The sequence below is a fragment of the Macaca mulatta genome, chromosome 5 (genome assembly GCF_049350105.2).
Source record: "Macaca mulatta isolate MMU2019108-1 chromosome 5, T2T-MMU8v2.0, whole genome shotgun sequence".
Lineage (NCBI taxonomy): Eukaryota > Metazoa > Chordata > Mammalia > Primates > Cercopithecidae > Macaca > Macaca mulatta.
The window spans coordinates 50,510,924-50,535,668 of NC_133410.1; the positions used below are offsets into that span (position 1 = coordinate 50,510,924).

The window sequence follows — 24,745 nt, forward strand, 5'->3', positions numbered from 1 at the left end:
TGTTTTTGTTCCCTGTGTTTTTAAAGTCTTAGCCATAAAATCTTTCCCTAGGCCAACGTCCGAAAGCATTCTTCCTACATTTTGTTCTAGTAGTTTTGTGTTTCAGATCTTATGCTTAAGTCTTTATTGCATTTTGAGTTGATTTTATAAGTAGTGAGAGATAGGAGTCTAGTTTCATTCTTATGCATATGACTATCCAGTTTTCTCAGTATCATTTATCGAAGAGGGTGTTCCTTTCCCAGTGTATGTCCTTGGTGCCTTTGTCAAAATCAGTTTGCTGTAAGTACATGGAGTGTATTTCTGGTTTTCTATTCTGATCCATTGCTCTATATGTCTATGTGTATACCAATAGCATGTTGTTTTGGCTGCCATAGCTTTGTAGTGTGTTTTGAAGTCAGGTAGTGTGATGCCTCCAGCTTGGCTTTTGTTCAGTATTGCTTTGGCTATTCAGAGTCTTTTGTGGTGCCATACCAATTTTAGGGATTTTTTTTTTTTCTATTTCTGAAAAGAATGTCAGTGGTATTTCAATAGGAATTGCATTGAATCTGTAGATTGCTTTGGTAGTATGGTCATTTTAGCAATATTAACTCTACTGATCCATGAGCATGGTATGTTGTTCTGTTTTTGCGTTCTCTTCAATTTCATCAGTGTTTTACAGTTTTCCTTATAGAAGTCTTTCACCTCCTTAGTTAAATTTATTCCTAGGTATGTTCTTTCTTTCTTTCTTTAGCTATTATAAATGGAATTGCTTTTTTTTTTTTTTTTTTTTTTTTTTAGTTTAAGTACATTTTATTTTTAGACAGCCTGACATAGTTTTCTTAAAAACTGCCTTCACTCCAAATAAATCATAGTCAAAATAAATGAAGAGCTCAAGATTATATCAGTCCCATCCATCTTAAGTACTGGTGTTGTATGGATGACAAGCAGCAGCCAGTTATGATGACAGGTGATAGATCCAAAGAAATTGCCAACTTTGTTACCATTTTTTTCCATTTCTAAATCATCCTTAAAGAAAATCATATATGAAGTCGTACCATTCTCATGGTAGTTCAGTAGGGCAACCATGCCATCTGGATTCATGTTTTCACCAGTAAAGAACTGGAGTTTTTGAAATTAGCAAGGGTGTGCTTGATTGTTCTGTAACCTCTGTCACAGAACGTTTTACTCTTTCTGGTCTCTATTCTCCACATTTGCCTTTGATTGATTTCATGTAATCTTTGATGTACTTCTTGTAGGCTTCTTTTGTGAAGCTGGTTTCCTGTAAGTGAGGTTCCTGACAATATCAACACCAGTGTGCTTTAGGTACCTTTGCTCTAGGGGGCCTTCAGCAGAGGCATTTTATACATGTTGGAGAACTGTTATGACTGATGATGCCAGGGTAGATAATCATGATAGTGGCTAAAGGGAGACCATGGGGGCACTAACTTAGCAGGAGCCTGGAGCTCAGAGTGAGTGCAGGGTAGCCAGAGTGGCACTAGGTGGGGAAGTGGGTGGAAATGCGGGATTGCTTTCTTGATTTCTTTTTAGTTAGTTCATCTTTGTTGTATGGAAACACTACTGATTTTTGTGTATTGGTTTTGTATCCTTCAACTGTACTGGATTTATTTATCATTTGTAAGAGTTTTTTGGTAGAGTCTTTAGGTTTTTCTAGGTATAAGATCATGTCATCTGTAAAGAGGGACACTTTCACTTCTTTTCCAACTTGGATTATGCCTTTATTTCTTCCTCTTTCCTAATCGATCGGGCTAGGACTTCCAGCACAATATTGAATAAGAATAGTAAAGGTGACCATCATTGTCTTATTCCAGTTCTTGGAGGAAAGGCTTTCAGCTTTTCCCCAAGTGGTATGATGTTAGCTGTGGGTTTGTCATATATGGCCTTTATTATTTTGAGGTATGTTTCTTTTATGCCTAACTTGTTGAGAGTTTTTATCATGAAGGATGTTAAATCTTATCAAATGCTTTTTCTGTGTATTGAGATAATCATATGGTTTTTGTCCTTCCTTTGGTTAATGTATCACATTTATTGATTTGCATATGTTGAACCATTTTTTGCATTCCTGGGATAAATCCCACTTGATCATAGTGTATTATATTTTTGATGTGTTGTTAGATTTAGTTTGCTGGTATTTTGATGAGGATTTTTACATCTATGTTCCTGAGAGGTATTTTTCTCTCATAGATTTCTTTTTTGTGTGTGTCCTTGTCTGGTTTTAGTATCAGATAATGCTGGCCTTACAGAATGAATTAGAAAGATTTTCGTCCTCTTTAATTTTTTGGAATGATTTGAGAAGAATTGGTGTTCTTTATAAGCTTGATAGAATTCAGCAGTAAAGTGATCCAGTTCTGGGCCTTTCTTTGTGGGGAGACTTTTTATTACTGATATAATCTCATTATTGGTCTGTTCTGTGGGGAAAAGAAAGATATCAGACTGTTACTGTGTCTATATAGAAAGAAGTAGACATAAGAGACTCCATTTTGTTCTGTATTTGAGATGCTGTTAATCCGTGACCCTACCCCCAACCTTGTCCTTGCAAGAGACATGTGCTGTGGTGACTCAAGGTTTAATGGATTTTGGGCTGTGCAGGGTGTGCTTTGTTAAACAAGTGCCTGAAGGCAGTGTGCTTGTGAAAAGTCATCACCATTCTCTTAATCTCAAGTACCCAGGGACACGTACACTGCCAAAGGTCGCAGGGACCTCTGCCTAGGAAAGCTAGGTATTGTCCAAGGTTTCTCCCCATGTGATAGTCTGAAATATGGCCTCGTGGGAAGGGAAAGACCTGATCATCCCCCAGCCTGACACCCGTGAAGGGTCTGTGCTGAGGAGGACTAGTATAAGAGGAAAGAAGGCCTCTTGGCAGTTGAGATAGAGAAAAGCATCTGTCTCCTACCCGTACCTGGGCAATGGAACATCTGGTGTAAAACCCGATTGTATATTCTGTTTGCTGAGAAAGGAGAAAACCGCCTTAGGGCTGAAGGCGGGACGTGCCAGCGGCAATGCTGCTCTTTATGCACTAAAAAGGTTTATGGAGATATTTGCATATGCATATCAAGGCACAGCACTTTTCCTTAAACTTATTCATGTCACAGAGATCTTTATTCATATGTCTTACTGTTGACCTTCTCCCTATGATGATCCTATTATCCTGCCATTTCCGTTTTTCTAAGATGGTAAAGATAATGATCAATAAATACTAAGGGAACTCAGAGACCATTGCCAGTGCCGGTCCTCTGTATGCTGAGCGCCGGTCCCCTGGGCCCACTTTTTCTAATGAAAGGACACAAAGATAGATGTGTACCCGCCCCCCACCCGCTACACCCTTGTTCTGCTCTTTAATCTTTGCACATACCAGAGATTTTGTAAGTTCTGTGAGTACCTGGTTTTCTGCACGTACCAGAGATTTTGTTTTGCACATACCAGAGATTTTGTAAGTTCTGAGGCAAGGTCACAAGACGTGTTTAAGTAAGATAAACTCTTGCTGCCATAAACCTGCTCTCCCGCCTCAAAGTTTGAACCAAAATATCAGAAATGGCAGGAACCAATCATAGTTAGCCAAATCGCCTTGTTCAAACACTAGCCAATCATATATCTGATTTGTATAATAACTCTATGCCCACTTTTCTTAGACTATATAACATTGTTCGGAGCTGAGTGGGGGAGCTCTCCTGCCCGTCTCGTTTCACGAGCGAGGGAGAGTTCCAGGTTCGAACCTGTAATAAAGATCCTTGCTGCTTAGCTTTGACTCTGGACTCTGGTGGTCTTCTTCGGGGAATAAACGGTCTGGGCATAACACTTTCTCTATACTTTGTCTGTGTGTCTCATTTCTTTTCTCAAGTCTCTCGTTCCACCTAACGAGAAACGCCCACAGGTGTGGAGGGGCAGGCCACCCCTTCATGTTCAGGTTTTCTGTTTCTTCCTGGTTCAGTCTTATGAGGTAGTGTGTTTCCTGGTATTTAATCAATTCCCTCTAGGTTTCCTAGTTTTTGAGCATACAGTTGTTCATAATTCTCTCTGATGACCTTTTGCATTTCTGTGGTATCTGTTGTCATGTCTCCTTTTTCATTTCTGATTATGTTTATTTGGATCTTATCTCTTCTTTTCTTGGTTAATCTAGCTAGCAGTTTATCAATTTTGTTTTCCTTTGCAAAAAACCAACTTTTTGTCTCATCGATCTTTTGCCTCTTTCATTATTTATCATTGAGGTTTGGTGGTTTTCTGTAGTGGTAACATTTGATTCCTTTCTCGTTCTCATTTGTGTATCTGCTATGCCAGTGAGTTTTACACTCTTGTGTGTTTTCTTGATGGTAGAAATAATCCTTTCTGTTGTGTGCATCCATGTGAAGAGACCACCAAACAGGTTTTGTGTGAGCAACAAACCTGCTTATTTCACCTGGGTGCAGGTGGGCTGAGTCCAAAAAGAGAGTCAGCAAAGGGAAATAGGGGTAGGGCTGTTTTATAGGATTTGAGTGAGTAGTGGAAAATTACAGTCAAAGGGAATTTTTCTCTTATGGGCAGGGGTGGGGGTCACAAGATGCTCAGCAGGGGAGGTTCTGAGCCAGGAGAAAGAATTTCACAAGGTTAATCGCTCAGTTAAGGTGGGGCAGGCACAAATCACAATGGTGGAATGTCATCAGTTAAGGTAGGAACTGGGCATTTTCACTTCTTTTGTGCATCTTCAGTTGCTTCAGGCCATCTGGATGTATATGTGCAGGTCATAGGGGATATGTTGGCTTAGCTTGGGCTCAGAGGCCTGACACTTTCACTTCTAGATGAAGGACTCTCAAACATTTCTTGTAGGACTGGTCTAGTCGTGATGAATTCCCTCAGTTTAAAGTATTTCTTTTAAACAAACTAACACTTTTCTCTAGAGAACTTCTTAGTGAATCTAAATCTCCTCCAACTTGTTCCATTGCAGATTGGCTTATATAATTTGATCTGAAGATAATTCATCAAGATGATCAACTCAAAACAGAGAAGATGTTAAGAAGCTTTTGAAACTATAAAGCAGTCCCACTACTGTTGTCCAAATTTATCAACTCTTTGCAAATTATGTATGAGTCAACACTACTGCTTACCTGGCTTCTACTTTATGAGTAACAGCTAAATAAATGAGTCTAACTTGGAGAAAATCAGTGTTCATTTTCTTTTGCAGTTGTCATCTGCAGCAGGACCTCACTTGAGTACTGCCTCTGAGCCTAGGTTCTGAAAGCTACTTTAAAATTCCCTCTTTAAGTTTGTCTGCTGAATGTTCTGTGACAAATTCCCTACTTCATCTCTCATGCTGAATATAGTCCCTGCAGGGATGCTATGTGGATACTTTAATTTTTTGGAATGATTTTTAAAGATTGGTGGTTTTTTGGTGATAATAATTGTTTTTATTTTGGTGAACATTTAACTTTAATCAGGTCTTCATTAAACTTAAACTAGTTGACTTCAATAGTCATGGAATGCCTTTAATACTCAAGAAAATAAAAAATAGGCTGGGTGTGGTGGCTTACGCCTGCAATCCCAGCATTTTGGGAGTCCAAGGCAAGAGGACTGTTTGAGCTCAGAAATTTGAGACCAGCCTGAGCAACATGGCAAAATCCTATCTTTACTAAAAATAAAAAAATTAGCCAGGAATGGTGGCATGTGCCTGTAGTCCCAGCTACTGAGTATTGCTTGTGCCTGGGAGATCGAGGGTACAGTGAGCCACTGCACTCCAACCTGGGTGACAGAGTGAGACCCTGTCTCAAAAAAAAACAAAAAAATAAAAAACAAACAAACCAAAAACTAAAACCAAACCAAACCAAAACCAAAACCAAAAAACTCAGGAAAACAAATATGAATATAAAATTCTAGAAAAATACTACAGCCCATATGTTAAATGTAAGTCAATAATAAAGTTTCTATGAAATGTGATCCCTTTTAAAAAACTTCTTGTGAATATAGGTTTCTTAGTGTATATTTCAAGAATATACAGTAAGACAGTTTGTTTCTGCCATCCCAAGTTACCTAAGATTAAAAACTATATTTTCTAAAATTTGGTTGCTGGCGAGGAGTTTGTCTTATCATACTTCTTCAGAATTTTTCTAGGCCAGTAATGCCTGTAATCTCAGCACTTTGGGAGACCAAAGTGGGAGGATCACTTGAACCCAGGAATTCAAGCCCTGGGCGACACAACAAGACCCTGCCACTCTATTTTTTTTTTAAATAAAAAATAAAATAAAAATTTGTTTTTCTATAGCCTAAAGAAAAATAATTGCCTCCATTAGTATTATATTTCCAAGAAAAATTGTCTGCAAATAGTTTAATTTTAGATGATTACCGCTCTCCAAGGTAGGGCTGGAAGGAGGATAAATTTGGCAGAGACGTAGGCTGCACATATTGATCTCAGTTTGTGTTAGGTGCATATGAACAAAAAAAATAGTTTCTTCATTTTATTAAAGCCCTATTTTTGCATCATTTCTAGTAATGTAGACACCAACATAAATGCTTGATCCAGTCTCTCTTGATAATTACAAATCAACATATCTAATGCTTAAAATTACTATTGAATTAATGTAGAATTGTCAGGTCTTCATTAGAAGTAGTAAGTAGAATATAGAGATTGCTTAAATTTTTGAGTACTTATAATTTTGAAAAAAAGGAAAGAATATTCTATTCCTGCCAATTAGTATAGTCTTTAGCCTGATAAACAATGTCAATATATGTTATGATTTTAATTATAAACCCCCTGGAGACAGCAAGTATGTTTATATTTTATTAGTCATTGTACTTAAGAAGTACCAAAGCTCTCTATTCTTAGTTCAGATTTTCTTTTGTTTGTGTGTTTGGTGTTTTTTTGTTTTTTTGTTTTTTTTGTTTTTTTGATGAAGGTTAAGAGGAAGCTTTCTTTCTTACTTAAAGGTTTGTATGCTGGGCAGTTAGTTAATGGTACAGAAATCCCAGCTTTATTTGGGGGAACGAGAGAGCAGACAGGACATAGAGGTCTTATTGGCAGAACTGGCAAACAAAGTAGGGGATAATCTTTCATAGGATCATAGCCCCCAAACACAATCTAGTGAAATCTACACCTTGTTTCTAAGAAGGTTTTCACAAAGAGCTAATACTAAAGAATTGGAGTTACAGAATATGTGGTATTATCCATGCCAAATACAAACACATGGACATCTTTATTGGAGAAGTTTGTTCTACTCAAGAACATCTTAAAGATTTCTATTTTCAGGTCATTATTCTTTCCCACAGTCCCCTCCCAATAATTAGTCCAGAGGTAGGTCTGGGTTCCCGTGATGGCAGGATATTCAAATATCTCAAGATGGCTCATCATGTCATGAATGACACCTTAATTAATCACAGTCTTCAAATCAGGGGACACAGTGAGAATAAAGACTCCATGTTTCCTGATCTCAAAACAGACTTGAGAGTTAAGAGCATGGGAATGACAATTCTGTGAATTACCACTTGGTGCCCATTCATTTTTCTCTTCTGAGCAAAGTCCTCTCTTGTGAAATTCTAATACTTTGCATAGAATATTCAGAATTTCCAGACCTCATCATTGAAGATTTCTTTTGCCTTCACAGTGATAAATATGATGTAAGATTTGTGTTCCTGAGATCAAAGACAAGACCCACAAGGGGTCCCCTGTTCTACTACCAGGGCATCAACATTTGTTCTTGGTGTATCTTACATCAGCAATCTTTGAAATCCATTAGGTGAGGTCCTATATCCTTTGTATCAGTCATCATCCCCAGCACAGGTTAAACCTCAGATTTCTCAACTCTTGAGTGTCCTTGCCCTCAGGGAGGGTGACAGGATGTAGGGTTTCTTTCCAATGTTTTGGGACAAACTCATAGCAAAACTTGTCCACATCTTGTTGCAATCAGTTTGGTCAAATAGTGTGGAACAAATCAGCCCTTCCTGATATCTTCTGGATCTGAGGCAACCATATTCCTTATATGATGTCTGCAGTCAAAGGTTAGACTAGACTAGACAAAGGTTGGTTAGAAAACCAACCCTCAGCCGGGCGCTGTGGCTCAGGCCTGTAATCCCAGCACTTTGGGAGGCCGAGGCGGGCAGATCACGAGGTCAGGAGATCGAGACCATCCTGGCTAACATGGTGAAATCCCATCTCTACTAAAAATACAAAAAATTAGCCAGGAATGGTGGTGGGCGCCTGTAGCCCCAGCTATTCGGGAGGCTGAGGCAGGAGAATGGCGTGAACCCGGGAGGTGGAGCTTGCAGTGAGCCGAGATGGTGCCACTGCACTCCAGCCTGGGCGACAGAGAGAGACTCCGTCTCAAAAAAAAAAAAAAAAAAAAAAAGAAAAGAAAACCAACCCTCAACCACAGACCTTGGTAGTTTCACAACTGTTTTTAAATGATCTCTTATTTCCCTCTTCCTCTCCCTTGTCAATGGGGAAATGGTGGGAGTTTCTGGAGCAGAAGCCATAAGCTAATGAAATGTCATGAGGCTGAACACACTAATGTTAAGGTCTGTAGGCTTTATATCTGCAGTTCCAAAAGTCTGTCATCTCAGAGTATTAACATCCAGCTTTTTTTTTTTTTCTTTTTTTTGTAGAGATGGGATTTCACCATATTGGCCAGGCTGGTCTTGAACTCCTGGCCTCAAGTGATCCACCTGTCTCGGCCTCCCAAAGTGCCCTGAACCAGTACGCCTAGCCAAGTGTGTCTCTCTTTAAATAACTCTCCCCCTTTTTTTCCTGTTCCACATCATCCTGTTTGAAAGACACAGATTTCATTTTGCAGCACTTCTCCCAAACACTTGACATCTTCCCTTTGGGAGTCTCTGTCCAGGGAACCTTATTATTTAGGAAAAATTTTTGGATGTGTCTTACCAAAGTCTCAGATATATTTCTAATGATGGCCAACTCTCCCTGTCATGAACTCTAGAATAACCTGATCACTTTTGCCCATGGGTTTCTGTCACTTCTACTTCTCAGACTAGTTCCTTCTTGTGGCCAGCATTTGGTGCTTACTTCCTGCACTTTCTGTGAAGACTCTCATTTAGTTTAAAAAAAAAAAAAATTACTGATGCCATGGAGCATAGGATTTGTGGAGAAAAAGGACCTAAGAAGTCAGCCCCCCTCACTTGTTATATGAGGCATCTAAAGTTCTAAGGACACAGATGTTTGCCCAAGGTCATGTAGTTAATAAATATCATCTCTATCAGGCCACTTCGTATGATTGGGCAGGATGTTTATTACCAAAAAGCAACCACCTGAGGGGTGAGTAGGGACTGAAATCCAGTCTGTGCTCCTCTTGCCTTGCCACGCTGTGAGTCCTGCTTAGGATTGTATGCCACCCCCCACCACCAGAGAAAAAGGCCTCTCTGTAATTTTTATAAAGGCACTATTTGGCTAATACTGACGCTAATCTATATGTAAACCTTTCTTCCAATTATCTCAAAACTAAGTGTTAGAAAAAAGTTAATTAGGAAGAAATTTTGCATTTTTATTTTTAAGGAATTAGTATCCTATAACTTTTATGTTCCTAACAATTCTTACTACATCTTTTTCAAATACTGTGTGTGAATTCTTAAGCAATCTTGGCATTCACAGATTGGGTTGTTTGTTTGTTTGTAGAGACAGGGTCTCACTATGTTGCCTAGGCTGGTCTCAGACTCCTGGGCTCAAGCAGTTCTCCCACCTCAGCCTCCCAAAGTGCTGGGATTACAGGCATAAGCCACCATACCTCGCCAGATTTGATCATATTTGCTTCACCTACTCAAATTATGGGGATGGGATACAGGTCCAGGCTAGGGTCTTGGGATCCAGGACTCTGCTTGAGAATGAGAAGGGCTGCCCCAGGATCAGAGGGTGGAACCAAAGAGAGACTTAAGCCCCCACTCACACAAGGGCAGCTTTCTGTCTCATACAAAGGACCTAGTCCAAGGAGACAAGAAGTTAATCCCAAGGGAAAAGTCTGGAGTAGAGGACAGGACAGAGAGAGTAGTTCAGAGGCAGAGCTTGGAAAGATTTTCTGAGACAAAGGTTTCCTGGGAAGTGTTCTTTTGTAGGGGCCTCCTGTGTGCTTTGGATAAAACTGAAAAGTTCAAGAGGCCTAGTCAGTCTGCAGAGCTCCGAGTCAATGCAATAATGCCACTGGAGGTCAAGAAGAGGCAATGACATCAGAGACCAACGCCCTGGTTTCAGTGAGACAAAACACTGCAACCAGAGCCCAACAAGAGCCCACTGGGCCAAACAAAAGCCCACTGTGAACCAGTCACAACCCCGCCAATGCCAGGTGAGTGCGTAAACTTTCCCTCTCCCAGAGGCCATCTTGGCTAACGGAAGGGGAGAGAAGAAAATGCCTAAAAAGCGGAGCATGTCCCCAAAAGAGATTAGGTTAACCCCAAAGTAGACTCTGGCTACCTTTGCTTGGAAAGTTTCTGTTTGGTGATCTACTTTCACTTCATCACCCTATCTCCCCATCGGAGGAAATGGGGCTTTCTGGACAAAAGAGAGTAGTTACAGAAAACAAGAAGGCTACATGTTCAACCTTTGAGTTCAACTTAACCCCGTTACACCTGGTCCCTCGAATCCCAGAGGGCATGCTTTGCACACTATTCAGAAGTTACAGAGTTCAAATATAAACGTAGATGAGTCTTTTGATACCCTTGAGGTTGGCTTTAGGCATAGAAAAAGGTTATTCAGAGGTTACTTAGCTTTAAAAATTAATATTTAATTTACTAAATTTACAACTTAAAAACTTCAGGCGTGGTGGCTCACACCTATAATCCCAGCACTTTGGGAGGCCAAGGCAGGTGGATCACAAGGTCAGGAGTTCGAGACCAGCCTAGCCAACATAGTGAAACCCCATCTCTACTAAGAATACAAAAATTAGCTGGGTGTGATGGCATGCACCTGTAATCCCAGCTACTCAGGAGGCTGAGGCAGAAGAACCGCTTGAACCTGGGAGGCGGAGGTTGCAGTGAGCCAAGATCACCCCACTGCACTGCAGCCTGGGTGACAGAGCAAGACTCCATCTCAAAAAAAAAAAATTCGTTTACCTTAAAATTTAAGTTCAACTTAGAATTCTTGTTGTTCTTTCACAAATATAGCAAATTTTCAAACCACTTGAAGGGCCTAAATATTGTTTGGTTCCATTAACAAATGCTATTAGATAAACTCCTTAAAACCTCTTAAGGTGCATTTATAAATTTAACATAATTTATTTTCTTAATATCAATAATTATTCAATTTAATGTCAAAACTTTCCTGGGAACCTAAATAATGCATACAAATCTAGTAGATCAAGCATATAAATATGGTGATTTTTAAGTTCTTAAGAGATCTTAGTAAGAATCTGACTTAGAATGTAAGTCACTTACTCCCTTTGGTGTTTAGGAAACACAAGACTGATCTCTAGTTTCACCAGACCAAATTCTCTTAAACATTACAACTACTTACAGTAAGTAATGTATAGGTTCTGCATTAATACAAAAATATTAATACCATAGGTAATATCCTCTTAAACATTTCTACTCCTAAATCTAAATCTTCGCAAGGTTGAAATATGATTACCCACCATGTTAGTTTGCAAGAACTGCTATAACAAAATACCACAAACTCAGTGGCTTAAACAACAGAAATTTATTTTCTCGTAGTTCTGAAGGCTGGAAAGTCCAAGGCGTCAGCTGGTTTGGTTTCTTCCGAGGCCTCTCTTCTTGGCTTGCAGAGACCAGCCTTCTCACTGTGTTCCCAAGTGGTCTTTCTTCTTTGTGTGTACATCCCTAGTGCCTATTTTTGTGTCCAAATTTCCTCTTTTTTCTTTTTTTTTGAGTTGGGGCCTTGCTCTGCTGCCCAGGCTGGAGTGCGGTGGTGCGATCATAGCTCACTGCAGCCTCAACCTCCAGGGCTCAAGCAATTCCTCCCACTCAGGTTCCTCAGGTGTACACAACCATGTCCAGATAATTTTTGTATTTTTTATAGAGATGGGGTCTTGCTATGTTGCCCAGGCAGGTCTCAAACTCCTGCCCTCAAGCAATCCTCCTACCTCAGCCTCCAAAGTGTTGGGATTACAGACACGAACCACCACCCCCACCCCAAATTTCTTCTTATTATAAGGACACCAGTCAGGTTGGATTAGGGCCCACCCTAATGGCCTAATTTTAAATCAGTCACCTCTTTAAAGGCCCTATCTCCAGGCCAGGTATGATGGCTCACACCTGAAATTTCAGCACTTTGGGAGGCTGAGGTGGACAGATCACCTGAGGTTAGAAGTTCGAGACCAGCCTGGCCAACATAGTAAAACCCTCTATCTACTACTGAAAACACAAAAATAGCCAGTCATGGTGGCAGGTACCTGTAGTCCCAGCTACTTGGGAGGCTGAGGTGGGAGGATCACTTGAACCTGGGAGGCGGAGGTTGCAGTGACCCAAGATTGCACTACCGCACTCCAGCCTGGTCAACAGAGTGAGACTCTGTCTCAAAATAAATAAAAATAAATAAAAAATAAATAAAGACCCTATCTCCAAATAAAGTCCCATTCTGAGATACTCAGAGTTTGGACTCCAGCATATAAATTTGGAGGGGGAGACACAATTCAGCCCATAACATTCACCAGGGAGACAGTTGTGCCAACCCAACAATTTGAGAGATGCCTTTCCAGGCAATGCCTTCTGGATGACTGAATGTTGCTGGTGACCTTGATGGAACATACCGAGCCCTCCTTCGAGTGACTCTCATGGGGTGGTCCTGTAGCCCTTAGAGTCCACATAGTCTACATCTCTACTTCTCACTTTTGCCTCATTACAGAGGACCACATCCCCACCCAGTCTGCTTGGTCAGCGTCCATATTTCTGCAAATCTTTAATATAATGTCTTTTATCTAGCTCTGAAGACCATGAGCTAGACGGAATTTTCCATATCCTTCTTTCCTGGTAGAATCACAAAACTCTTTTACATATTCAATTTATTTCTTTGAAATTTTTTATTCTAATAAAAGCTGAAAGAAAATACAATAAAGACCCATATATCCTTTGCTCAGGTTCAGTGGTTGTTAACATTTGACCATATTTGCTTTCTCTTTCTCTCTCTGTTTCTCTCTCTCTCTCTCTCTCTCTCTGTCTCTCTGTGTGTGTGTGCGTATGTGTGTGTGTGTGTGTGTGTGTGTGTGTCTATGTGTCTGTCTGTTTATATTTGGCTGAGCCTTTTGAAAGTACTTTGCAGAAATCATGACACTTGCCGGGCGCAGTGGCTCACGCCTATAATCCCAGCACTTTGGGAGGCTGAGGTGGGCAGATCACAAGGTCAAGAGATCAAGACCATCCTGGCCAACCAACATGGTGAAACTTTGTCTCTACTAAAAATACAAAAATTAGCTGGGCGTAGTGGCACACGCCTGTAGTCCCAGCTACTTGGGAGGCTGAAGCAGGAGAATCACTTGAACCCAGGAGGCAGAAGTTGCAGTGAGCCAAGATCACGCCACTCAACTCCAGCCCGAGTGACGTGAGATTCATCTCAAAAAAAAAGAAAAAAGAAAAGACACTTCACTTTTAAATATTAATATATTAATATCCTAGAAATACAGATAGTCTCGTACATAAACAATACCATTTTTATATCTAAAAATTAATAGTAATTTGATAATATCCTCTAATTTACAGTTTATATTCAAATTTCACAAATCCCATAAATGTCTTTTATAGGTGTGTTTTTCCAGAGTAGTATCCCATCATACATTTGCGTTTGGTTATTATATCTCTTTAGTTCCCCCGCTTTTTTCCCCATAAGATTGGAATACTCCCTTATGTGTCAAGGATGCTGTTTGAGCACTTGGTTAACATGGTGAGTGCCAGGTCTCTCTATGGTAACAGTTCTTTTCTGTTTGTAATTAGTGAACAATCTGTGGAGTGATTCTTTGTCACCACTGGGAAAGAGAAAGATAGATGATATATAGATAAATCCTAGAAAAGTTCTTTAGTTTTCTTTACAAAAATAGCAAAAGAATTTATTGAGACTTTGTAAATGTTAATATCTTCATTTTATTATACATAATTCAAGGTGTTTTTTCTCAAATGTGGGTAAATATATCCCCAGAGATATGCTGTAAAAGGCTGAGTTAGGCAAAGTGCACAGGACAGATCAGAACTTACAGGAATGATTTTATGTAGTGATATTAACACAACGTAAAAACACTTTCATGCTGAGACAATTGCAGATATATTAATGGAGTGAAATGTAAAATCCACACATATTTTTTAAATGAAGCATGCAAATTCAAAGAAAATTTGAGCTTAGGGAGTTTAAAATAGGCTGCTTCGGACTATTTCCCTAGCCTCCCAGAAGTCCTTTTCTACTTTTCTGTCCTTAAGGGGATGGCCATAGGAAAGTGTGAGAAGTGCTGGCTTTAGAGTATGTATCTGTATTTTCTCCCTGAGGCACTGGTGGGAACCTTACTTCTAGAGTATCTAAAGGAATCGCCCCTGCTCCCATGTAAGCTACTCCAATTCTGCAGAAACCCCTCTTTGCCACTTTTCAGGGGCATGTTTGTGAAGCTATTCTGGGCTCATGTCAAATGCACTAGCTTTCTTGGTTCCTAGTCCTTATTATTATTTGCAGATTGTTCTTGGTCTTTTTTAATGAAATTTGTTCAATGTTTGACTTAAGTATCATTTATTAGTTGATGTTTTACAAAGTTTTCTCCCTTCAATACTCAACTAGGCAATGCAGGCAGCCTGTTGTCTCTGTTATCCAGGAATCACACCTTGCTGTAAAGTATGCTTTTCCTTTATCGACCTTCCCTGTCCTTGCAGCCCAACAGATGGCTGATCCAGGAACACATGTTACAACAAGCTGCCATCGTTGGGGTCATCTGCCCCTTTGGGAAGGGAGCTTAATTGGGCTCCAAGGTGAAAATGTATTTCCCTTACTTACAATACTTTAACCAGTGCTGAATTATCCAACAGTCAGACAAAGTATGCATTTGACCAGTGTTAAAGGTAAACTAAGGCACAATAAACTTTTAAAGAGTTTATTTGAGCAAACAGTGATTTGTGAATCAGGAAACACCAAATCAAAGCTGGTTTGGGCTCTGCCAAGGGGATGCAAGAGGAAGTCTTTTATAGGGTGCACATGAAGGTAAAGTGTCTTAATTTTGTGTTGCTTCACAGAATACCACAGAATGAGTAATTAATTTATAAAGTAAAGAAATTTATTTCTCACAGTTCTGGAAACTAGAAAATCCAGTATCAAGGTGCCAGCACCTGGCGAGGGCCTTCTTGCTGCATCACCCCATGGCAGAGGGTGGAAGGGCAAGCCAGCCAGCTTGCAACCTCAAGCATTAATCCATTCATGAGGGTGGAGCCCTCCTAGTCTAATCACCTCCCAGACATTCCACCTCTTGACATCGTTGTATTGGGGATTAAGTTTCCTACAAATGTTCTTGGGGAAACACATTCAAACTGTAGCATAAAGCGAAGGAAATATTTGATTGGTTACAGTTACACAGTTGTCTTCTTTGATCTTTCCTACTGGAAATTTCCTAGTTAGTTACCTATAAATTAGATGGTGGCTTCTGATTGGCTGAACTTAAGTTTCATTTTACTTTAATGTAGACATTTACCAAACAAATAACCCCAAGCTAAGTTTCACTTACCTTTTCAAATCAAGCATGGTCAGCGTTGCCTCCATGGCTTAACTGGCTTTGTTTGCTCAGGAATTCTTCAAGCCTGGTCTCCATTTTAATTTTTAACACCAGTAATAAAGCAGAAGGATCCAAAAATTATTTTTTGTGAGATAATTAAACATTCCCTCAAAGCATAAAAGTTCTTACTTTACTAGGCAAAGTAAGAACTTTGTCTGACCACCTTATACTTATTTTATGAGTTGCTGTAGTTTTAATTTGTAATTACATACCTGTAGAAGAAGGGAGAAATCATCTCTTCAGTGCTCAAGGTTTCTACTGGTCTTAGTGGGTCTCTGGGCCATGCGTGTCCTGACACCACTGCCGGGCATCCCCCCATTGCTGGCAACAGCTCAGGTCCATCCTGGCATGATCACTCTCTGGCATGCACTGAAACCATTAGAAAAGCCACAATTTTGGGAACATATCTACATTTCTCTTAATTGTAGTCCTTTGTTGGGAATAGACTTGTGGTCTATCACCTTTGGGGTTACCATACTTAGGTACTTCTAACAATGAGAACTAAGCTCAGAGTTCACGGCCACCTTTGTTCCTGACCATGGAAAAGGGAGTATGGCAGTGGCTGAGAATTAAGCTCTAGAACAGTTTTCCAAACTGGATCCAGAACCTTGGATGGGGGAGTAATACATCTTTGTTTTCACTCACCTTAAAATAAAATTTAGCATTTTGCTTAATTATGAGTGTAGGCAAGGAACCCCAGTAGTTTTAACAAAACCCATGACTTTCTGCTAGTAGAAATCACAGATATTTTCAGAGCCAATTCGACTGTTAGACATGCCTTGAAATATCATTTCACTCACTACTGCTTCAAAATTATTGAAGTTTTTTGACCCCTGATAGGTACACAGTCTTCTTGTAGTCAATGCTATTGAGCAATTATCAGCCTATTTCTCCCGTGTTTTATATTGCTCATTCAAAGACATACATTGTTTCTCTATAATTCCATGTCTACAAAGTTCTCTGTCCATTTATTTAAGAAGAGAAAGCTAAGTACATGTGGAGACACTTAAAACTCTTTCAACAACTATTTCTGTCATAATGGCATCAAAACTGAACCATGAATTCACAGTCATATCCTTTTTAATGTAAGTTGTATTGGTTTGAGACTAGCCAGGCCAACATGGTGAAACCCCATCTCTATTAAAAATACAAAAATTAGCCAGGCATGTGATCCCAGGTATTCAGGAGGCTGAGATAGGAGAATTTCTTGAACCCGGGAGGCGGAGGTTGCAGTGAGCCGAGATCATACCACGGCACACCAGTCTGGGCGATAGAGCAAGACTCCGTCTCAAAAACAAAAAAAAGAAAATTAGAGTTGAACTTTAAAAGTCTTAGATAATTCTGGTGTTTCCTTGAGAGAAGACTTGAAAAATGAGATATGAAAGCTGTCATTTCATTTGCAACAAAATATCTTTGTAAAACAAGATTTTTAACACTTGTAATTATCAAAACAAAAAATAAAATAGACAATGCCTAAGATGACATGCATATTGCGTTGTTGTTTTAAAATGTAGGTTTTCATATTATTTAGGTATGGCAAGACCAACAGATCATGAGATGACTGCCATTGATACGACAGTTGGTTATATTCACAGATCCCAAGAGAAGGGGATGCACCATGCCATGGGGGCTGAGGGATGTGACATGTAGAACACTGGGGTCAGTCAGGAGGCAGAGACAGGGGAATACATGGGCAAGAGCCTTTTGTGGTCTCCTTGAGAAGGAAGAGAGTGAGCAGCAGGGTAAGTAGGCCTCGCATTGACTGGCTTGAATAATTTCAGTGGGCTCTAAGGTGGAGGGACTGTCTCTAGTTGTCAGGGGCCAGGTACCAAGCCCTGGGGTGATTAGGCCAGGCAGACAGTGGCCTAGAGTGTAAGAAAGTAATAAAGGAGGTGATTGAAACCAGGCACAGTGGCGCACACCTGTAATCCAGCACTTTGGGAGGCTGGGGTGGGCAGATCAGTTGAGCTCCAGGAGTTCAAGACCAGCCTGGGCAACACGGCAACGCCCCGTCTCTACTAAAAATACAGAAATTAGCCAGGCATGCAGTGAACTTAAATCACTCTACTGCACTCCAGCCTAGGCAACGGAGTGAGACCCTGCCTCAAAAAAAAAAAAAAAAAAAAAAAAAGACCAGCTGGTTTGCATATGAAACCCATGCTCCCAGGTGGGTGAGTCATTTATTATCTCTAGGTTTTGACTAGCCCTGGGAATGGCAGTCTCTCTAGGGTCACAAGGCCCCAGATGTCAAATATCAAATACAGATACCAGAGAATGTGGTTATTACACTTGATAAAGTTCGTCCCACTTTCTAATCTTCTTATTCAAGCCAAGGAACAAAGCCTTCATGCCAATATGTCTTAAAATACAAAATCTAACTTTAATTTGCCTGTATTTCAGACATGCCTTCTCACTAAGACCATATATATATATATATCCCAAATTTATTTTATTTTAATAGGTTGACGTGTTAATATAATACATCTGGATATAATAATACTCGGTATTTTTTGTTGTGTGTTTTTTTCTTGTTTTTTGTTCGTTTGTTTGTTTGTTTTTGTTTGAGACAGAATATTGCTCTGTCGCCCAGGCTGGAGTGCAGTGGCGTGATCTTGGCTCACTACAACCTCTGCCTCCTGGGTCCAAGTGATTTTCCTGCCTCAGTCTCCTGAGTAGCTGGGATTACAGGCACACACCACCACGCCCAGCTAAATTTTGTACTTTTAGTAGAGACAGGGTTTCATCGTGTTGGCCAGGCTGGTCTCCAACTCCTGACCTCAAGTGATCTGCCTGCTTCGGTCTCCCAAAGTGCTGGGATTACAGGTGTGAGCTACCACACCCAGCCTATGTGGTGCTTTTGGTAAGGGGGCAGATACAAACATGTTAGGTTTCATCACATTTGTTAAGATATTAACACAAATGACATAAGCATAAGAACCAAATACGGGGCCAAAACATCCGTAGCAGGGAAATGCATAATCCAGCAACCTTCTCACCCACAAAATCTCAGGCCTGATGGTTTGCATTTTCAATGCATTGGCCACCTGTTACACAGTATGCAGGTGACTATCGTGGAAGATGAGTTGGACTGGAAAAGATTAAAACCCCTTTCTTCCAGCCACCTGCTTCTGACCAGGTGTTCCTTCCTGCCAATGCGGTGCAAAAAGGAAGAGGCAGACAAGGACTGCAGTTACTCTGTTATCATGTGATCGGTAACACAGGAATCACATTTGACAGAGGGCTTGTGCTATCCAGGAATCCAGTGACCATTCAGAGTCAGCGTGGACACCTGAAAGTCAGGAATCGCTTGCTGCCTCCATTTGTTAGTTCCCCTGAGTCTGGAGACCAGAAAGGCGGGATCTGGAATGGGCGAGTGCAGTGTTTTCTCATATTCTGACTTGGAGTCAGGACACAGGTAGAAACTGCTGGTTCCACTTCGGTAGAGAGCCTCTCCCCCAGCTGGCCCCTTTGCCCTGGCATGTCCAGCACACAAAGGAAGACATCATTAATATAAATGAGGGGACAGCATCTGTTGCCAGAGAGACTTAATTAGTCCCCAGCTGAGACGGTGCCACAGACACATTGCATGTTAGTTGTGATTTCCCAGAAACAATGAGGGAAGACCGAAAACACGTTGTTCCTCCACAGCCCCGCCCTCCCCTGCAACCGCACTGTCAATTCTGGGTTGTAGTTTCTCAAAACAGTACTGGAGAGTTTGATCTGAAATCTCTTGATTAGTACTGGAATGAAAATGAATTAAAATTAAGCAAATTGTACATGGGATCTCTTGGTACTGTTTCTTACCAACTGCATGTGAATCTACAATTACCTCAAAATAAAAAGTTTAATTTTAAAAAATAAAATATCAAATACAGATACCAGAGAATGTGGTTATTACACTTGATAAAGTTCGTCCCACTTTCTAATCTTCTTATTCAAGCCAAGGAACAAAGCCTTCGTGCCAATATGTCTTAAAATACAAAATCTAACTTTAATTTGCCTATATTTCAGACATGCCTTCTCACTAAGACCATATATATATATCCCAAATTTATTTTATTTTAATAGGTTGACATATTATTTATCACTGCATAGCAAATTACTTCAACACAAGTGATTAAAAACAGCAAACATTTATTACCTGTGGTTTTGGAAGGCAAGTGCAGCTTAGCCACGTGGTTCTGGGTCCAGTTGTGTCACATGGCTGTAACAAGGTGTCAGCCAGGGCCTCGGTTCTCTAAGGCCGCACAAAGTGGGGATCTGCTTCCAAGCTCCCTCACGTGGTTGTTGGAAGGCCTCAGGTCTTAGACACATGGACCTCTCCACCTTACAGCTGCCTTAGGACGTGGGGCTGGCTTCCTCCAGAGGGAGCAACTCAAGAGAGAGCGAGAGAAAGCATTCAAGAAGCCACAATATCTCTGGAACCTCATCTCAGAATTGGCATCCCATCATTTCTCCCATCTGTTCATCAGAAGTGAGTCACTAGGGTCCAGCCCCAACTCAAAGGGAGGAGATAACATGAAGGAATAAATGCCATGAGTGGGGACCACCTTCGAGGCTGCCTACCACAGTTGAAAACTATACTTCGGTATTTCAAGGCCAGGTGTGATGGCTCACGCCTGTAATCCCAGCACTTTGGGAGGCCGAGGCGGGTGGATCACTTGGGGCCAGGAGTTTGAGACCAGCCTGCACAACATGGAGAAACCCCCTCCCTACCAAAAATACAAAAATTAGCCAGGCATGGTGGCGTGTGCCTGTAGTCCCAGCTACTCAGGAGGCTGAAGCAGAAGAATCGCTTGAACCTGGGAGGTGGAGGTGGAGGTGGCAGTGAGCTGAGATCGTACCACTGCCTGCCAGCCTGGGTGACAGATAATTGCTTTTCTTTGTACTATGTATTTTATCTTTTGCATTTGAAAATCATATTCTGAGAAGAGGTCCAAAGCCTTCACCAGCTGTATATAACACAGATAAAGAGTCCCTGCTTCAATGCCAGACAGATTTGGGTCCAAACCCTGCCTCACCCACCAGCCATGTGGACCTTGAGCAATGACTTCACCTTTGCAGGCATCGGTTGCTCCAGCAATAAAATGGACATAATACCACCATGTACCGTAGACCTGTTGTAAGGGTTAAATGAGATCATGCAAAACATTAACATTCTGCCCAGAATATATTAACAAATGGTAGTTATTATCAGTTTAGAAAAGAGCGTACCTAAATTTCATATGTATGCATAGTGTTCTACTTCACATGATTATAGAAGCCGGGGATCATGTTTATTAGTGGTTGGGTTCTACTCTTTCTTCCGTTGTATATTTTAAATATCTTAACAAACGTGATGAAACCTAACGTGTTTGTATCTGCCCCCTTACCAAAAGCACCACATAGGCTGGGTGTGGTAGCTCACACCTGTAATCCCAGCACTTTGGGAGACCGAAGCAGGCAGATCACTTGAGGTCAGGAGTTGGAGACCAGCCTGGCCAACACGATGAAACCCTGTCTCTACTAAAAATACAAAATTTAGCTGGGCTTGGTGGTGTGTGCCTGTAATCCCAGCTACTCAGGAGACTGAGGCAGGAAAATCACTTGGACCCAGGAGGCAGAGGTTGTAGTGAGCCAAGATCACGCCACTGCACTCCAGCCTGGGCGACAGAGCAACACTCTGTCTCAAACAAAAACAAACAAACAAACAAACAAACAAACAAAAAACAAGAAAAAAACACACAACAAAAAATACCGAGTATTATTATATCCAGATGTATTATATTAACACAAATGACATAAGCATAAGAACCAAATACTGGGCCAAAACGTCCGTAGCGGGGAAATGCATAATCCAGCAACCTTCTCACCCACGAAATCTCAGGCCTGATGGTTTGCATTTTCAATGCATTGGCCACCTGTTACACAGTATGCAGGTGACTATCGTGGAAGATGAGTTGGACTGGAAAAGATTAAAACCCCTTTCTTCCAGCCACCTGCTTCTGACCAGGTGTTCCTTCCTGCCAATGCGGTGCAAAAAGGAAGAGGCAGACAAGGACTGCAGTTACTCTGTTATCATGTGATCGGTAACACATGAATCACATTTGACAGAGGGCTTGTGCTATCCAGGAATCCAGTGACCATTCAGAGTCAGCGTGGACACCTGAAAGTCAGGAATCGCTTGCTGCCTCCATTTGTTAGTTCCCCTGAGTCTGGAGACCAGAAAGGCGGGATCTGGAATGGGCGAGTGCAGTGTTTTCTCATATTCTGACTTGGAGTCAGGACACAGGTAGAAACTGCTGGTTCCACTTCGGTAGAGAGTCTCTCCCCCAGCTGGCCCCTTTGCCCTGGCATGTCCAGCACACAAAGGAGGACATCATTAATATAAACGAGGGGACAGCATCTGTTGCCAGAGAGACTTAATTAGTCCCCAGCTGAGACAGTGCCACAGACACATTGCATGTTAGTTGTGATTTCCCAGAAACAATGAGGGAAGACCGAAAACACGTTGTTCCTCCACAGCCCCGCCCTCCCCTGCAACCTCACTCTCAATTCTGGGTTGTAGTTTTTCAAAACAGTACTGGAGAGTTTGATCTGAAATCTCTTGATTAGTACTGGAATGAAAATGAATTAAAATTAAGCAAATTGTACATGGGATCTCTTGGTACTGTTTCTTACCAACTGCATGTGAATCTACAATTACCTCAAAGTAAAAAGTTTAATTTTAAAAAATCAAGCTACTCAGAATTTACTGCGACAGGAAGAAAGAAAGAAACTGAAAAGATGGAGGAGGAAGAGGAGGGAAAGAAAGTCGTATTCTGAAAATCAACTTTCCGTTTTTTTCTTAAATGAATTTCCTCAATCAAGCTATACCTATCCAAATGATGTTCTGTGCCTGGTGAAAGGTTGTGGAACAGAAAATGACACCTGCTCTTTTCCTCTCCTTCCCCTGACCAATCTGACAAGATCCTTAATAGCAACTGTAAAGAGTATCTCTGGTATTATAAATGAGAGCTGGTTAAGGCTGCCCGCAGTGGCTCAGGCCTATCATCCCAGAACTTTGGGAGGCTGAGACTGGAGGATCAATTGTACCCAGGAGTTTAAGACCAACCTAGGTAACATAAGAAGACCCCATCTCTACAAAAAAATGTTTTTTTAATTATCCAAGTGTGGCGGTGTGCGCCCATAGTCCCAGCGACTTGGGAGACTGAGGCGGGAGGATCACTTGAGCCTGGGAGGTCAAGGCTACAGTGAGCTATGATCGCACTACTGCACTCTAGTCTGGGTGACAGAGTGAGGCCCTGTCTCAAAAAAATAAAAATAAAGAGAGCTGGTCAGAGTTGCTGCCTCCCCTCCAGAGAGGACAGAGAAGATACACTTTTCATGATAAATCCTTTTAGACTTCTAAATTTTGTAGTGTGTATATATATTACCTAGTCTCAAAATATTATTCCTCAAATCTTACATAAGGTCTAGCTCAAACAAGGCCTTCTTGATTAAGCCTTTCCCATTTTACCACTTAGAATTCACCACTAACAAAGGGGTAGTGCTCAAGCCTGGCTGCACATAGAAAAACCTGCGAGCTTTTTAAAAGATGCCCAAACTCAGCGTCCTCCCCAGACCAGTGGACTGAGAATCTTGGAGGGGAGGAGGTCAATCTGGGTATTTTTCAAAGCTCCTCAGGTAATGTTAATATGTACTTGGGGTTGAGAACTTTTGCCCTGACCCTTTATGGAGTCCATATTTAAGCACTCACCCTACGAGTAAACTGAGTGATTGATTAAAAAGTCAAAAACACTTTCACACCTTTTATCTCATTTTGTCTCCACCACAACAACATGTAAACTGGGCTTCATTTTCCCACAGCACAGAGGAGGAAGTGGAGAGTTGACCTGCTAGAAGTTACCAAGGTCCCTTTGAGATCTTCTGTTCTGCACTTCCTTGTATTTGATCATCTCCCCTGAGATTAACAGATTTTGCTCTCCCCACTCAGAGCCCAGTATCGTACCTTTCATTCAAGTAGTTCAACTTCAATAACCAACACAGTGAAAAATGAGTAGCTCAGCAGGACACTAGGAAGTCACTCCCAGCGACAGAACCCCACAGGGAGGTTCAGCTTCCTCAGAGATTTCTCACATTGTGGGTAACAGTTCATGTTCCTGTTTCTCTCACTTCTTGTTTACCCCTATCAAAATCAATTCAGTTGCATGTTTGAAATGCATTTTCCCAAGCCCCAGATTAATCAGGATCCCTGGGGGTGGTGTTCAAGGATATTTTGTGTGTATGTGTGTATCTGTGGGAAAATATACGTGAAATTCACCATCTCAGCCCATTTTGTGTGTGATTTAAGCAACAAATATTCATTTTCTCACGGTTCTGGAGGCTGGAAGTCTGCAATCAGAGCAGCAGCATGGTCAGGTGAGGGTCCTCTTCCCGGCTGGCAGGGGCCCACCATCTCAAGGTGTCCTCACTTGACCTATTTGGCCTTTGTAGAAGACAGGCAGATCTGGAGAACGAGAGATGACTATAAACTTAATCACATGGTGGCCTCAATTGTAACTGCTATTCCTGATGTGGACTCATTCTGGAGCAATCAGCCCAGCCCCTGGTGCCTAGCAGGCAGCTATTGGTAGGCGAAGGCTTTCTTCTCCATCCCTGCATCTTTTCTTCTCCATCCCTGCATCTTGTGGCTCACTAACATGCACGTGAGCCTGGCATGCCAGGGCCACATGCTGCACCAGTGGCTGGGCTTCCAGCGAGGTACAGAGAGGGGGCACAAGCCTTTCAGGGGGAGAAAGGGGCAGGGAGGGCCTCTAGTGACACCACGTCAGGATCCTCCCACTGCACCCAGGCCTTGGAGTGGGCCTACCTGCCCAGGACCCATCTTAACCATTTTTAAGTGTACCATTCAGTGGCATTCACTCACATGTTGTGCTGTCATCACCACCATCTATCTCCAGAACTTTTTAATCTTCCCATACTGAAATGCTTATTAAACAACTTCCTATTCCCCCTCCCCAGCCCCTGTTAACCACCATTCCGCTTTCTGTTTCTAGGAGTTTGACTACGTCATTAGATCGCTGCGAAAGTAATTGTGGTTTCGATATTTAAAAAAA

At 41.4% G+C, this 24,745-nt stretch overlaps 1 long non-coding RNA gene across 1 annotated transcript; it reads right to left on the reverse strand.

Annotated features, from left to right (window-relative positions):
• Positions 1–11,622: 11,622 nt before the first annotated feature.
• On the reverse strand, positions 11,623–24,129 carry LOC106998328 (uncharacterized). The gene is made up of 4 exons (XR_013417857.1): positions 19,789–24,129; positions 15,860–16,016; positions 15,600–15,672; positions 11,623–13,871 (listed from the first exon to the last, which is right to left on the reverse strand). It is a non-coding gene; the product is annotated as an uncharacterized LOC106998328 (long non-coding RNA).
• Positions 24,130–24,745: the final 616 nt, after the last annotated feature.